At 47.7% G+C, this 17,753-nt stretch overlaps 1 gene segment (V, D, J or C); it reads left to right on the top strand.

Annotated features, from left to right (window-relative positions):
• Window positions 1–272: 272 nt before the first annotated feature.
• LOC306812834 (immunoglobulin heavy variable 4-61-like) lies at window positions 273–2,241 on the top strand. The segment is given in 2 exons: window positions 273–426; window positions 1,874–2,241.
• Window positions 2,242–17,753: the final 15,512 nt, after the last annotated feature.

Raw genomic sequence — 17,753 nt, 5'->3', positions numbered from 1 at the left:
TCCGTATTTCTATACATTGATGAGGGAATATCTCCCCCTCCCTGAACTCAGGCTTTCTCTTCTCGACAGAATAGAGTCCAGTAGACTCTTTCAGCCTCTCCTCATACAAGAGGTTCCTCTATCATCTTCATGGCCCTCCAATGGCCTCTCTCCAACAGATCCAACTCCTTCTTCTACGGGAATTCAAGGTGTGCCCGGCCGTGGCCGGCGCTGCTCCTGCCCGGGGCAGGGCCCGGGGCCCGGGGCGGGTGTGTCGGGGCGGGCAGAGGCGCCGGCGCTGCCCCGGCGAGGCGGGGCCGGGCGGGAGCGGCCCGAGCGCGGCTCCGCTCGGCTCCTGTGCGGCTGCCGCGGAGCCGGGGCCGGGCACGATGGCGGCCGGGCTGGGGCCGGGGCTGCTGGCCTTGGCCTTGGCCTTGTGGCCGGCAGGTGAGAGCCGGGCGGGGAGGGAGCGAGCGGGGCGGGGAGGGAGGGACGGGGACAGGGACAGGGACAGGGACAGGGACAGGGACAGGGACAGGGACAGGGACAGGGACAGGAACAGGGACAGGGGCAGGGGCAGGGACAGGGACAGGGATGGGGACAAGGGACAGGGACAGGGACAGGGACAGGGGCAGGGACAGGGACAGGGACAGGGTTGGGGACAGCGACAGGGACAGGGACAGTGACAGGGACAGGGACAGGGACAGGGACAGCGACAGGGACAGGGACAGCGACAGCGACAGCGACAGCGTCGGGCTGAAGCAGGAGCACGAACAGGGCACAAAGGCAGAGATTGGAGAAAGGACAGGAGCAGAGGCAGGGTAGGGAACACGGGCAAAGGCCGGGGCAGACACGGGGACAGGGGCTGTGGCTGTGGCTGTGCCGGGCCGGGGGCACCGGGACCCCGGGACAGCGCCCTGGGGCCGTGCTCGTGCCCTGCCCGATCGCTGCGCTCTCCCTCCGCAGGCCTCTGGGCACAGCCGAGGCTGCAGGAGGCCGGCGGAGGGCTGCGAGCGCCCGGGGACTCCGTGACCCTCTCCTGCCGCGGGTCCGGATTCACCTTCGAGAATCATTATGTTCGATGGTACCGTCAGGCACCCAGAGGCAGATTCGAATGGGTGTCCTGGATAAGCCATTACTCATCACAGATTCAGTTTGGGTCAGCAGTGAGAGGTCGAGCCACAGCGTCCAGGGACAATTCACAGTCTCTGGCATCTCTCAGCCTGTACCTCCTCCATGCTGGCGACTGTGCCCGCTACTTCTGTGCTGTTCGCACAGAGACACAAAATCCAGCTGAGGTTGTACACAAACCACCTGTCAGCATTCCAGCTCCCTGCCTTGAAGCTGGAAGTTGCCCAGATGTTCAGGGTTGCTCTGAAAGAGTTGTGTAGACACAACACAGAATTTTACAATGTTTGATTCAAACAGGGACATACTATCTTTTGCTGTCCCCATATAAGTTCTAATCTTTATTCTTCCCATGTTTCATGCCAATTCACTTCTCACTGCTTCAGCTTTGCAGCAATTTTCCTGTTGCCCCTGGTTTCCAGTGTTACAGGTACCCAGTCCAAATGGTGTGGTGTGTGAATAGTCCTGCTATGATTTTGGGCACAACTCATGTCCACTCAGTCCAGCCCATGGGTTTTGCTGCCTCAGGGGTGAGCAGTGGAAATGGGGAATTCTAGAGGGTCATTTGGGAGCTCATTAGGAGAATGGGGAAGGCTGTGCGTGTCTCTGCCAGATCTGAGAAGCTACAGGGAGCAAGGGTTTTTGAGCAAATGGGTTTGCAGCTGCTGGATCCTGGACATCACAAGCAGAACCACGGGGACATGGTGAAGTAGACTGATTGCTTAAGCTGTTGCTGTTTATTTATCCTTGTCTCCTGGGGCTGCAGGTGGCCTTTCTCGGGTGAGGACAGAGGCCTCAGGCCCTGCAGTAGGGAAGATCTCGGAGCCTGTCTCTCTCACCTGTCACATCTCTGGTGTAGCCATCACCGACAGCAGCTACGCGTGGGACTGGATCCGGCAGACTCCTGGCAAAGAGCTGCAGCACTTGGCAATGCAGTATCCTTTCACACGGCTCCAGCACATCGCTGCACCCTTCCAGACCCGGGTCAACAGCTCTGCAGACCCCTCCAGGAACCAGCTGTGGCTGCAACTGCTCTCACCAGCAGCTGCAGACACAGCCACCTATTTCTGCAGCATGAGAGAACTTGAAAAGGGCACAGTGCTTGAAACGCAGGCAGGGCTGGCGCATAATTAGAAGGAGGGGCTTTAATCTAGCCAGATCTTTTGTGGTTGCTGCAAGGCAAGGCTCTTCCCAGACTTGTCAAGACTAGTCTGAGCTGTCTTTTGCAGAAACAGATGCAGAGGTGCTACAGCAATAACAACGGCAGTCTCCCACAAGCAAACCCCAAACCAGTAATGTGTTGTTAACTCCTTCTTTCTCAATATCTCCCACAGGCAGAAAAAACCGGGGAAAGAGGGTGGACTTAAACTCTCAAGGTTATATTCTCACTTTTACCCTTCTAATTCTCTGTCCCATCTAAGAAGGGGGAAAAGGGCAAACAGCTGTGTGATGCTTAGTTACCCTCGATGGTTAAATTGTGATAAAGAAACACAATGGACCCTGAAAGAGCTGCTGTTTTTACATTTAAAGGTGGAATTCATCAGCTTTGGATACTTCATGATGTGTAGGGTCTCAAAAAAACATTGCAGGAATACATACCAATAGTCAATTAATTGTATCTGAGGAAAGAGTGGCACTGCACCAGGAACTGCACTGCTAAGATGGACTATCCCAGGACATGATAAAAAACTCTGCTGTGAAAAATGAGGTTCAGTTTCCTGGTAAACTTTAAAAGGTTTAATAAAAGACAAATAGGAGACAAAGACAATAAAGCAAAGGGTTAATTTTGGCATACAGCCAAGACCACCCCTAACTCAGGAAACACTTCTTTAAATGCATCAACATGTTGCATATTCATAGACTCTCATTATTCAAAAACATTATTTTTTGAGTTCCCCAACCTGCCCCCCGCTCACTTTCATCCATTAAATAAACATTTTTTATTTCTCTGTGTGGCTCCATCTTGTCACAGACAATCAATAAATTTCTTCCCTGGGTGTTCTAGTGTCTGTCACCACTCTCTTCATCCAGATAGAATAATCCAAGCAAGTGAAGAATTTCCTGATTATGTTTTACCATTTTTTTAGTTGTTTTCATGAACAAGAGCTCCTTATATTATCGTGCTATAGTCCAAGAAAAAACATATTTATCACACTATTATTTCTAAGCTTTTTTAATACCAGAACTAAAAGAAACTATATTAATATAGCAAAGCTTTCCAACATTGCACATATAACATTAATTTTCATATTTGTGAAAAGCCAATAATATGTATTTATAGCATCTGCACCCCCAGCTCTGTCTCCATGTGAATAAACACAGCTGTTCTTCTGAGCACTGAGCACACATTTCTTTCTTTTGAAGTGTAGGCTTTCATGGAAGGCATAAGGAGACCTGTGCAAATGCATCCCTGGGCTTGTGTTCCTGAGCACAGTGCCCAAGGCAGCCCATACAGGAGCCACAGATGCCAGAAGGTCAGGCAGCTGTCCTCAGGCTTTGCCCCAATTCCCAGCTTTGGCTGGATGGAAGAATTACTGTAGTGTTTGGTTTCAGAGCCATTCAACACAACACTACCAAAAGTGACAAACACAAAGATAATACCACTTGATTTCTTCTGTCACCTCCCTAATTTTTTGTAGGTGTCAGCAGCCCAGGAATTTCCCCAAGGAGATATTCCAGCTCACTTCAAATCACTGTTTTTAGCTGTCCTGTCCTGGATGGACAGTGACTTACTGTTTCACATTCAGTATCTAATTTTCTATGATCACCTGTAGTGTCTCCAAGGCATCCATAACTAGGTGTTATTTTTTGAGCATCCTCTGGAGCAGTGTTAAATGTTCAGAGGTAGAGCAATGTAGAGGAAGAGCCAGCACTTCAAAGGCATGAAAGAGAAGACATCACCTGGCCCTGAAAAAAAAACCCCAAATGATTTTGTAGAACTGTCTAACACCGTGTGAACTACGTACCACAGTGATTGAAAACAACTGAACCACCACACACAAACTGTCTCCCTCCCTTGTCTTGAAGGAGGAAACATGCTGGCCCCACCTCATTTGTTCTTCCTCAGACAACTCTTTGCACATCAATTTGGTTCTCACAATTACTCAAACATCAGAAAAAACATTTTTACCAAGACCAATTTCTTCACCATTCAACCTGAGATTTTTGCTCTTGCAAACAGATCATTTTAGACATTTGATCACCAGCTCCAGTTGAACAAGTGGGTACCCAAATGAACTCCGTTAGGAGCGGAGCTGGGAATGTCCCATTTAAATTTTTTTTCTTTTTCTTCTCCATCAGGTGATGTGTAGCAGCCACCCACCAGAGTGTCCCTGCTGCTGATGTGGCCTCTAATCCTGACCCATCTGTGTTCAGCTGCCTCATTGCACACCCCAAAGCACAAATTCCAGCTGTGCTTCAGAGAAAGGACAATGCCCACCCCTTGCCTTCCCAGCCTGTCTTCCCTGAAGCCTGGCTTTAGTCACTGCACTGCTCCTGGAAGGTCCCACCACATCTCCATGATCCCACAGCTCTGTCTCCAGCCCACAGAGTTGGAACTCAAAGACTGAGAGAGCTGGGGGTGTTCAGCCTGCAGAGGAGAAGGTTCTGGGGAGACCTCAGAGCTCCTTCCAGTGCCTAAGGGGTTCCAAGAGAGCTGGAGAGGGACTTTGGAAAAGTTCCTGGAGTGACAGGACATGGCAGAATGGCTTCCCACTGCCAGAGGGCAGGGTTAGAGAGGATATTGGGAAGAAATTTTTCGCTGTGAGGCTCGTGATGCTCTGGCACAGTTTTCCCAGAGCAGCTGCAGCATCCCCATCCCTGAAGTGTCCAAAGTCAAGATGGACTGTCCTTGGAGCAACTTGGGATAGTGGAAGATGTCCCTGCCCATGTGAGGGGGACTAGAAGTGAATGGTCTTTATGGGCCCTCCCAACCCAAACTAACCCAACCCAACGCAACCCAACGCAACCCAACCCAACCTAACCCAACTCAACCCAACCCAACCCAACCCAACCCAACTCAACCCAACCCAACCCAACCCAACCCAACCCAACGCAATGCACCCCAACCCAAACTAACACAACCCAACCCAACCCAACTCAACCCAACCCAACCCAACCCAACCCAACCCAACCCAACCCAACCCAACCTAACACACCACAACCCAACCTAACCTAACCTAACCTAACCGAAGCCAACCTAACCTAACCTAACCTAACCTAACCTAACCTAACCTAACCCAACCTAATACAACCCAACCCAACTCAAACCAACCCAACCCAACCCAATCCAACCTAACCCAACCCAACCCAATGCAACCCAACCCAACCCAACCTAACACAACCTAACCCAATCCAACCCAACCTAACCCAACCCAACCCAACTCAACCTAACACAACCTAACCCAATCCAACCCAGCCTGACCCAACCCAACCCAACCCAACCCAACCCAACCCAACCCAACCCAACCCAACCCAACTCAAGCTAACACAACCCAAACCAACCCAACCCAACCCAACCCAACCCAACCCAACCTAACACACCACAACCCAACCTAACCTAACCTAACCTAACCTAACTGAAGCCAACCTAACCTAACCTAACCTAACCTAACCTAACCTAACCTAACCCAACCTAATACAACCCAACCCAACTCAAACCAACCCAACCCAACCCAATCCAACCTAACCCAACCCAACCCAATGCAACCCAACCCAACCCAACCTAACACAACCTAACCCAATCCAACCCAACCTAACCCAACCCAACCCAACTCAACCTAACACAACCTAACCCAATCCAACCCAGCCTGACCCAACCCAACCCAACCCAACCCAACCCAACTCAAGCTAACACAACCCAAACCAACCCAACACAACCCAACCCAACCCAACCCAACCCAACCCAACCCAATCCAACTCAATCGAACACAACCCAAACCAACCCAACACAACCCAACCCAACCTAATACACCCCAATCCAACCCAACCCAATCCAACCCAACCCAACACAACCCAACCTAACCTAACACAACCCAACCTAACACAACCCGAACTAACCTAACACAACCCAACCCAATCCAACACAATCCAACCTAACACAACCCAACCCAACCCAACCTAACCCAACCCAAACCAACCTAACACAACTCAACCCAACCCAACCCAACCCAACCTAACACAACCCAACCCAACCCAACACAATCCCACTCAACCCAACCCAACCCAACCCAGGATATTCTCTTGGAGAGGAGCTCAGGCCATGTGCCCTGACCTTCACTGCGCCACACATTTCCCTTCTTGGCTCACGTGAGCTGTCCCACCACTTCTCTCTGCTGTCCATGTCCATGTCCATTGTCCTGCACTGACTGGAAGAGCTCTAATATCTCGTGTTTGCTTCCCTACTCCATGTGTTTCTGCACAGGCACTGTAAAGGCACTCAGCCATGGTAATTTTCCAGAAGCCCAGAGGATTTTCTTTTACCCCACAGATATTCCTCATGTGCATGCACACTCTCACAGTGCACTCCTTTCAGCCTTTTGGTTTTTCATTTTTTCAAGCCTGTCCTGTTCATACCATTCCTCACCTGTTTTATACCAGTATTTCCTAATGGGCAAAGACTCAACAAGCCCATTCTTTGCCAGAGAAAGCCAGGATGGGCTCTTGAAACTGCAGAGTCTCAGAAGTTGACTCTGCCTCTGGCCATCAAGGGTTTATGATATAGAAGTTGAAAATTATGAACGATTTGGTTAATGTGCAACAACTCCTTTATTCTTTGTTCCTCACTCCCAAGGTTTCTGTGTCCCTACACAACACAGAACAATCATTTTGCCAACTTTCTCCTCTTACCTAAAACACCATAAAGACTTTCTAAGGTACTAAATGATCCTCAGGCACCAATTCTAAGAGCCCAGAGGGCACATTTGTCCTGCTTCTGAGCACTGAAAGAAAGGGGGAAAAGCAGACAGGTTCCTGCAAGTCAGAAGAATTTTCAGAAATTCTTTGAAATAACAAACTGATAATTTTCCAGCTTTCTATCTAGCTAAACTCCATTAAACTTTCCAGAGGTGTTATGTAATCCACAAGCTCTCAGTCACAGCTCAAGATTTCAGATACTAATTTAGATCCTTCCTTAAGCTATATGGGGTTTCTTTAGGTGGGATGTTGGGTGTAAAACCACTGAAAAAGTCATGTGACTGCCTGTACAATCCAAAATTCTGTGTAGTGGAACAGAGACAGTTTTTACAAGGAAATAGATCACTGTGTACCGGGGCCGGAGTCCCACAGTGATATAAACAGCACAGGGACCTGTACAAAAACAAAAAGAGGGGAAAAGGGTGAGATATTTTGGGAAAGAAAGGAGATGGGTGACTGCAAGTATTAAGTAGAGAAATAGAACATTCTTTCTTGCACCCATGGATAATTAGGACTAATATTTAGCTTTTCATATCTTGCTTTAAAACACTTTTGAACACTATGAGGAAGGAGTGAAATACTGGAATAATTCTTAGCAATATGAAGACAAATAAGCTTATATTTCGACCAGGGACCACTCTCACAGTTCTACCAAGTAAGTGATATTTCTTTATTTCTAAAATTTCATTTTAAATTGAGGTGGAGGTGAAAAAGGGAATTTAATGATTTGGGTTCACTATAAGGATTTTCATCCGCAATAATCCCTTGAGTGCGCTCTCATTCCAGCCAGGCTTTCAAGCCTGTACAATAAAGATCTATGTCACCCCAAGCAAAGTTATCATTCTGAAGAAAGGCCTCTTCTTTTCCATGCTGTTCATTGTTTTCTGGCTAAAGACAGGATATTTTCAGAGCTGCACAGAAACCCTGGGCTTCTGTTTGACAGTAAAAGCCATTGAGCTCTAAGTATCAAAGTCCCTTTCTAGTCTGATGAAATTCTTAATAAATTGAAGGCAAAGTTTCCAGGATGTGAGCACCCTCCCTGTTTTTGTTTTTAATTCCTTTGGGCGCTACTAATATGCATTTGAAGGTGTTTAGAGCACAAATACTTTCTAATCCAATCTTTGGCAAATTCCCCAAATCAAAATGACATAAAATAACAACCATTAGTATCACTGTGGGATACTCCAGGCATATTCTGTTGAGTGCTCAGTTAAGAGCAGAGAAGATTTTTTCCTATTGTTTTGGGTTGGATTATTCCAGATTAAACATTCATTAAAAATGCAAAAGCCAATTACTTTTTAGAACAGATGATAAAGTGAAGAAGAAGTACAACTTTTTGTCAAAATAAATTGCCATAACATAAAACACAAATCCTTGCCAGAAGCAAGCAGTGATAAGAATTCATGGCTGTGTTGTGATGAAATGCAAACTAGTGAGACTTGGGTGAGGCTTCTGGGTTCAGATAAAACAAATATTCTGCTCTCTCAACTACAATTGCACTGTGTGTGCATTATTCTTGCTGAAGATCTTGCCCACCAGAGAAGCAGCTTCTTTGTATTGTGGCTGTTTGGAAAGCCTGGAGAGGAGACCACATGAAAAGCCTTTCAAGGTCTTCTCAGAGAACACAGAATGCACAGGACTGACAGGGTCTGGCAAATCTGGGTAAAGCACCTGGGAAGGAAATATGCATAGGAAGAATAGTGAAAGGAGCCCTTTTTGATTTATGCATTTTAACTGTGTGTTACTGCTGCACTTGTCTTTGGGAAAGGAACTCAACTGACCGTGGAGCCAAGTAGGTATCCTTCATATATTACCATTTTCTGACTTGTTGCTCTTTCATTTTTCCCCTTTTAAAATATTTTATTCACCCTAAAATTCATGTTTTTCAGTCACTACTTAGATTTTTTTTATGCGTAATGTTTTGCATGCAACTAGACAATTTATATGTAAAAATATTATACTCCCACTTCTCAGTGTTGCTAAAGAACTTGAACTCCACAAGGGAAGTTCGGTCTGCTATAATTCTGAATTTTTTTGGGACATATATCTATCTACTTATTCAGGCTTCTTACTAAGGCTTCATTAGTCATTGTAGGGTTTTAAAGTCAGGCTTGGACAGTCTAAAGGGAAATAAAGTGTTTGTGGAAATTGGCATTGCAAGTTCCTAAGACTATCTATTGTGTCCGAGTTAAAAATACAACACTGATAGCAGAGAAGGGTAATGAACAAAAGCATAAAATAAATTCTTATGCAGCATTTCTGTATTAGCTTTATCTTACTAAATTGTTGAGAGTTTCAGTTCAGCTGAACCAGCAAAACTAAGTTAACAGATGTTCAATTTCTCTTTGGTGTCTGGGAGGGAGAGTAGAAGAAAAAAGAGTATTCACTTCAGTCTCATGAATATGAAAGGAAACCCAAAAATAAATGTTATGTTTTGGAATTAAAATGGTAAGAAAGCAGAACCAGTGGACTCTTGGAGTGGTATTCATAAAAGTTCCCTTCTTGTTTGTAGGTCCTTTATAAAATCAAGGGTTCATACACAAGCAAAAGCTTTTGCAAAAAGAAGCTATGATCCAATAAAACCTCCTATAAACATGGCCCCCACACCCCTTTCTGTCTTTACTTTCATCTTATGGAAGAAGCAGCAAGAAATACAAAGCACAAAAAGAAAGCAAGCCATAACGATACAAATTGGTCACTGCTGAAGTACACGTGAATTTATTGTCCTTCAGCACTCGGGCAAGCCTGCAATAAAATCAATCCTGTCCATATCTTGCTTTTCCTTACAGACATTTCAAAAACTTCCAACCCTGAAATCATTGTGATGAAATCAAAGAAACTGGAAGAAGGTGGCAGCCCTGGGAAAGCAGCTTGTTTGGCAAGGAATATTGAGACAAAGAGCATCAGCTTGGAGATGCCCTCTAAGGAGGTCGTGTATGAACAGAGCACATCCATTTTGACATCAGAGGGGCTGTACAATGCAATTAAGTGGTCAGTGTGACAAACGACACAGAGGTGACCTGCACGGCCAAATTCGACAACAGCACGAGGACAGCACAGCCAGGTACAGTTTGGTGGCACAGCTGTCACTTGTTTCTGGAGACAGTGGCCTGTGGGGCTTTGTGTTCTCCTTCTTGACAGCATTGTCCTGGGCAGCCAGAATTGAGAAAGGCAATTGGGGATGTCAGCAGGGAGAGCTGAAAGATGTAATGAAGCATTTGAAAGAAATGCTTTCAACCATTTAATTACTAGGAGATATCTTTTTTGGGGGAGAAGAGGGAAGGATACAATCTATTTGTTGAAAATGTGAATTTCCTGAGGACCAAATATTTCGGCCTGTAGCAACAAAGTTGCTGCAGCATAAGCTGGAACAGCCTTTCTAAATCCTGCAAAAAGCTAAGGATTGGCTTTGATGTGAGCGTTTTTAAGCTAAGTAAATTGTCATATTGTGTGGGATAGTTTCTGCAGTCTTGAAGATGATTCAAAAAGTATAACCAAAACAATGGAGGAATATTTCTGTTTCCTGCAGATTCATGGAAAATTTGTCACATGAAATACGTGTTACAATTTATGACTGATTACCTGAGAGCTCCAACTTTCCTTAAATGACACCAAGAAATGTCACATGAACATTCCTTGTAATCCTGTATAAAATGTACATATGGTTTAAAATGCCTTTTCTTTATCATGCTGCAGAAGAGGAGGCTGAAGAACCAGTGGCAGGGCCCAGTGAGAGGGTTTGCAACAGCACAGAGCCCTCAGCACAAGGTGAGTTACCCAAACAGGTGGGGAAGGTACATTGCTGTTTGGGGGATAAAGGCATGGAAATGGATTTTCTCCAGGCCACAGGAGGCAGAACACAACACATTCACCAGACACAAGCTGCTGTTCCAAGGTTGCTCCTGCAGTTCCACACAAGCCCCAGGAAGCCAAAAGCAGCAGAGACAGACCCTGGGCTCCCCTGTTGTTGCCATGTTCTCTATCGTCTGTTCCTTTGCTGCTCTTCCTTTCCCTGACACCATCCCCTGGCCATTGTCCCACTTTCTGCCAAGGTCACACCATCTACACCTAGACCATGATCTCTCTGCTCTTTTCTGGTCCCTGAGCAGATGCTGATGGGCAGAGAGTGAACATGCTGTCCATGGCTGTGCTGGGTTTGAGAGTCCTGCTGGCAAAGAGCATCGCCATCAACACCCTCATGAGCATCAAGCTGTTTCTCCTCTGAGGTGAGGGAGCTCACAGCTAGCAAACTCTGGGTCATTGGCCCAGTTTCATTAAATGTCATTTAAACCCCCCTTTGCTCTTCCAGGCATGGGGAATGAAGGCAAGAGGAGCCCAAGGAAGAGCAGGACAGAAGGTGAACCAGCAGCACAAGGGGCTTGGACAAGCAGGGCCAGAGCAGCGACAGAGACCAGCCAGGACACAAGGCAGCAGCTTCCCCTGAAGACATTGAACACTGCTCACTCCTGCCTGGCCAGATGATTTACACTGAACAGTTTTAAATGCTTTTGCTGTTTGCTCTCCTCTGAGAACTGAGGGGAGTGGATTTATCCTCATCCTCCTGCTAAGTAATCTCCCCACTCCTGTGGCATTTGCACACAACTGTCTAAGCTGCTTCAATGGCTTTGAAAATTCCAAGGCTCTCTCTAGATATCTGGGCTTTTAAAAGCACCTTTCCCAGGCATGTTTTGCCACTTCCTGTACCGCTGCATTGCTGCTGCTGAGGGAATTCAAACCCTGTGTTTTCTATTTCCAGCTGTGTGCTCTAGATCAATTTAATAAGTGTGTGTTGCAGATGAGAAGAGCTGAAGTAATGTCATTCAACCAGATAATGTAAATTTCTTTTTTAAGCTTGTATTTCTTCTGCCAAATATATCTCATAGGCATTTTAGACATCACTAGTATAGAGAAAAATAAAATTTTACTAGAGCAGAATTCTCTTTGTTTTCCACAGTTTTTCTTCTCTACCTGAGATGGAGATTGCTGAAATCCAGCTGTCCTAAAGCCCACTGGGATCACAAACACAGCTTTGATAATGTAGATTTCTGGTTGGCTGAATGTGTCTTTTCCAGACTCTGTGCAGTGAAGTGTCTCTGGCACATTCAGGAGCTTCAGGGAGGAGAGACCTTGCTGAAGGCATGAGGGAGGAAAATGCTCCCAGCAGCAGAGAAGAAACCCTGCTGCTGTTTGGCACTCAGGGATAGGAGCAATGGGCCAGCAGGAAGTAATTTTGGGTGGTTTGATGGAGTGATAGTTTCCATGGCACCTTGGTTCTGACCTAACAGAGCCCAGCTCACACCTTCCCCAGCTCATCCCCCTCTCACAAGCTGCAGGCAGGATGCTGTGGTCACCATTTGTGACTCACTCACAGCAGGCAGCATTAACCCTGCCCAACCCTGCTGTTGAGAAAACAAGTTAACCACATCCTGCAGGGGAAATAAGGCTTTTCTGCCCTTGGCTGAGATCCTGCTGCCTTCAAGAGAGCCTCTGCACAGCACACAGCAAGATGTGCTGCATTCAGCTTGCTCAGGTCAGAGCCTCAGGCCCTGCAGACACCCAGAGAAGACCCTCAGCCCTTGCAGCAGCTGAGGGAAATTTGCATGGCAAATCCCAATCCAGTGAAATGCTCATTTAGTGCATTCTAAACCACAAGAGAATTCGGGGGGATCTCTTCACCAGGATTTTTATCCTGAATTTCCAAGGACACCCTGAACCATTTTCTCAAGCACTCCACACTTTCCCCCAATCTCTCAGGCAAATTTATACTTGAGAAGGCTCCCTTAGACAAAAGCAGTGGAATCTGATGGACAGGAGGGAAAGGTCAATGATTAAATGCTGTTATAATCCCATAGTCATCAAGTCTTGATGAAGTCTGGGACCAGGATTGGATCCATCCACACCTGCTCTGAGGAGGAGTTTAGAAGCAGGGGACCTTTCTGCACTTCATGACTCAATGGGAGGGATTTCCTTTTACAGCTCAACCCCTTTTCCTGCCCACAGCCTCCACATCAATAATTCCAAATTCATTCTTATTCCATGTTCCTCTCCCTGTTCCATCCATGTACCAGAGCTGCAGAGTGAGCAGAGTTGCTGTTGGACTGTGCCACGCTTTGGTACATTTGTATTAAAGCTGCTTTTGCTGACACCTCTGGCAGTGAGTGTTTCATTGACCTAAAGCCCCCCTGTCATGGCAGGGTCCCAGATTGCCCCACTAAGCAGGGGCTTTTCACTTGGCATTTGCCATGCAGGACATGAAGCATAAGGAACATGGAGAACAGAATTGTTTCCATTGCAATAGTAAGATTGTGTTAATGTGGGTAATTCCATAGAAGAGGATAGAATCTGCAGCTCTCCCAGCTGATACCAGCTGAGGAGAGTTTTGAAGAGATGCTGTGCTCTACATTAAAATCCTCTCTGTTCAAAGAATCACATTTGCATATGGAATTATCCTGACACCAGAAAAAGCAATATTGTCCTGTAAGGGATCCCATGGTAAGAAAATAGTGGAGGATGTTTAAAAGCAGAATTCCTTGATCTTTAGACTCTCTCAGATTTTTACACTACTACCTCTATTCTCCTACAAATTCATTTGTGTCCATGTTTGATTGTGCTCAGACAGCCTTTGAAAATCTCCAGAGGCTGAGCCATTGTCCCTGGAGATATTTAAAAGTCACCTGGACATGGTCCTTGGCAAACAGCTCCAGACACTCCTGCCAGGGCAGGGGAGACCCAGTCACCTCCAGAGGTCCCTTCCAACCTCAATCGTTCTGCATTTCTGTGATACCTTTCTCAGACTGAGGGAAATGAGAAGAAGTTTAACATTTCTCTATATACCTTCACTCAGTGGGTTTCTTCACCTTTGCCAGGGGGAAAGGAACTGGAGTTTCTTTTCAAAGGACTGTTTCAGCACTGCAGAGCTGAGCTGAACATCTCAGCAGACTGGGAGCATCACAGAAGATACAGAAAACTTAATAAACATTAACAAACATCAACTCTAAACATCACCCTTGGTATGGTCAGAGACACTTGTCTGGGAAAAGAGAGGGGAGAGAATCAAGAATGAGAAGTGAAACAATATCCAAGGTGAAGGGATCAATAGGAAACCAAATACTACAAACTGTGTAACAGGAGACCAGTGAATACTGAAACAATGTATTTTCCCCAGGTTTTCACTGTATAAGCAAAGAAAAATGCAGTGAAACCCTTGTGTGATGGAAGAATTTTCTCTGCACAACCTGTGCTGTGTGTGGATGAAATTACTTCTGTTACACATCCTGGCCAATATAAAGTAATGCCTTCACTTTCTGGCACTAAAAATGTACGACATGTTTTGTATTTGCTCACAGTTTCAGTGACAAGACCACCCACAAGGTGAACTAAAAAAAAAAACATTTCAAGGAATTTGAGGAAAAGTTCCACCTCTGGCACATTTATAATTCCTCCTCTTGTGGAGACTCACACACCGAGTGTGGTATCTGACATCTGCCCTGCTGAGCAAGTCAAATAGGTGAGAGCTCTCTCCTGTGGCAGAGATCATTAAAAGCATCCTGAAAGAATAAACCTCTCTCCAAGTGGTTACATGGGAAAGCATCTTGAGCAACTCCATGAGGATGGGAAATATTCAATAGCTTTTTGCAACACTGAAACATTCGCTTGTCTTATGCAGCATTAAAAATATTCCTGCATCTGCTGGGTATAATCTGAAATGTCTGTTTTGTGTTCTGAATGACTAATATTGTTCCTGGTATGATTAGATCTATTGATGTCAACGAAACGTCTTTCTCTGATCTCTCCTGCTACCTTCTGGCCAAAGTGTTCATTGTTCTCAAAACACTTTTGGTTCAATGAAATCCAGTCAATAGGTCAAACAGGAGGAGAAACTGAAAAAACCCTAAAATTTAAACAACAACTGAACTCCCACAAGAACTCTTCCATCTGCACAGGCCAGAAATTAAACTTCTTTGCTCCTCATTTGCATTCTGGCCTCACCAGCAGGAGCAGTTGGAAACTAAGTGGGGCTGGTTCAGGACATCTCAATTTTTGTATTTCTGACAACCTCCCATAAGCAAGTCATCCCCTGAAACATGTGCAGAACAGATCAGGTTATGCTACAAAGAGCTGAAACGGACATATCCATCACAAAAACTAGTTAGGAGCATGGTTAATTATCAGACTGTAAGGGAAGTTCTCCTCTTCTTTCTTCCTTATATTTAAGGCAAAAATGCCCCATAAGAAGAGATGTTTAACAATTTATCCTTGAATGAAACCAAGCACTGACCCATGGCCAGTGGTGCAATCAGGCAGAATCCAGGAGAGATTCCACTCTCTGTAGGTGGCCTGGGTTGTGAAGAATGAACTTTCCTGAAGCACTGATCACTTGTCTGCAGCACCTGCATGGGACCAGGGTGTTCAGATCCAGCACAGGACAAGCACTCAGGGATTATGTGAGCAAGAGTCGCTGATCAGGCACAGATCTGAGCTGCTTTTCTCTGCAGCACCATCTGCCTTGGACCAGGCGAGAGCCATGGGCTTATTCTAAACATAAAATAATAAATTCCCTTTGAGATTCTCTGCTCAGTGTCCTCCATTCTCTGTTCAGGGGACTGAGGTGGCAAACTGGGGAGTCAAGATGTGCCCCCGGTACTCAAGCGTGGCCTCAGTAGCGCCGAGCAGAGAGGATCCATCACCTCCCTCAGCTGCCGGCAGCATTTTGCCCAGGGCAGCCCCGGATGGCAGCGACCTTCTGTGCTGCGAGGGCGAATTTGTGGGCGCGTCGGGCACGGAGCGCTCGGCTCCCTCGGGCACCAGGCGCTCTCCAAGGGCGCAGCGCCGCTCGCTGCCCGCGGCCCGGCCGTGGCCGGCGCTGCTCCTGCCCGGGGCAGGGCCCGGGGCCCGGGGCGGGTGTGTCGGGGCGGGCAGAGGCGCCGGCGCTGCCCCGGCGAGGCGGGGCCGGGCGGGAGCGGCCCGAGCGCGGCTCCGCTCGGCTCCTGTGCGGCTGCCGCGGAGCCGGGGCCGGGCACGATGGCGGCCGGGCTGGGGCCGGGGCTGCTGGCCTTGGCCTTGGCCTTGTGGCCGGCAGGTGAGAGCCGGGCGGGGAGGGAGCGAGCGGGGCGGGGAGGGAGGGACGGGGACAGGGACAGCGACAGGGACAGGGACAGGGACAGGGACTGGGACAGGAAGTGGGAGAGGGGCACTGACAGGGACGGAGACAGGGACAGCGTCAGGGACAGGGCAGCGATAGGGAGAAGGAGAGGGACAAAGCGTCAGGGACAGGGAGATATTCAGGCTGAAGCAGGAGCACGAAGAGGGACGGGCACAAAGGCAGAGATTGGAGAAAGGACAGGAGCAGAGGCAGGGTAGGGAACACGGGCAAAGGCCGGGGCAGACACAGGGACAGGGGATGTGGCTGTGGCTGTGCCGGGCCGGGGGCACCGGGACCCCGGGACAGCGCCCTGGGGCCGTGCTCGTGCCCTGCCCGATCGCTGCGCTCTCCCTCCGCAGGGCTCTGGGCACAGCTGAGGCTGCAGGAGGCCGGCGGGGGGCTGCGAGCGCCCGGGGACTCCATGACCCTCTCCTGCCGCTGGTCCGGATTCCCCTTCCAGGATTATGGGATTTATTGGTACCGTCAGGCACCCGGAGGCAGCCTGGAGTGGGTGTCCTGGATCAGCTACTACAGTGGCGATATACAGCACTACGGGGCAGCAGTGCAGGGTCGGGCCGAGATCTCCCGGGACAATTCCCGGTCCGAGGCTGATCTCTCACTTCGGTCCCTGCAAGCTCAGGACTCTGCCCGGTACTTCTGTGCCATCCCACGGGAGCAGGAAATGCAGATGAGCTTGAACACAAACCTTCCGGGCTCTGGCAGAGCTTGTGTCAAATGTTGGGAAGGTGAGAGTTGCCAGGGGCCGGGAGCTGATGGGTCTCAAGGCTGTTTCCAATTTCAGGTGCCATCACATTCCTGGCATTCGTGGCATTTGCTTAACACTCTGGGGATTCTGGTTTATTGCCAGTTTCATTAGGAGTGGAATTGTGAGCAATTACAAAATGCCTTGCTCGCTCTTTTTCTCTCTTTCCTGAATTATCTGCTTCTTCTCTCCAAATAGCAAAGGGACAACAGGAAATCAGGTGTGGGATCATTTCTTGGCAATTAATCACTGGTCTTCATCTCTACTACTTCTTGTTCCCTTCCTGCCTCAGTCTGCAGTGAAATGGCTGCCCCATGGTTCCTTCACAGGAGCTGCTATCCTTCAGAATCAGCCCTCTCCAGCCTCAGTTCTCCACAGACTCCACTTGCCCAGTGTCATGACCAAACAGTTTGTGATTATCTCCAAGCATGGAGACTGCAGAAGGTGCCTGAGCAGCTTGTACAAGTGGTTGGGCACCGTCACACTGTGAAAAAGCAATTCTCTCTGATATTCACCGAGAATCTCTTGTGGGATTTTCACTGTGCTCACTGATCATTGTCCTGTCAATTGGCATCACTGAGAATGGCCTGCCCATGCCCTCGTGTTTCTGTACATTTAGGACAACACCATCACTTAAAACAACCCCAAGCATCTTCTGCTTCTACATGGTAAACAGGGCTAGCTATGACAGCTTTTATAACTTGGGGACATGCTTCACTTCAGCAGATGAAAAACAAAGAAAGCAGAATCTGCAAGGCCAGAAAAAAGAAATTTCTGCCCTACTTGTCCATCAATAGGCAGTTTTTTAGCCATTTCTAGGAAAACTAC

The sequence above is a fragment of the Erithacus rubecula genome (genome assembly GCF_903797595.1).
Source record: "Erithacus rubecula genome assembly, chromosome: 27".
NCBI classification, from domain to species: domain Eukaryota; kingdom Metazoa; phylum Chordata; class Aves; order Passeriformes; family Muscicapidae; genus Erithacus; species Erithacus rubecula.
Note: the sequence above shows the minus strand (reverse complement) of the source record. Positions and strands in the feature narration are given on the sequence as shown.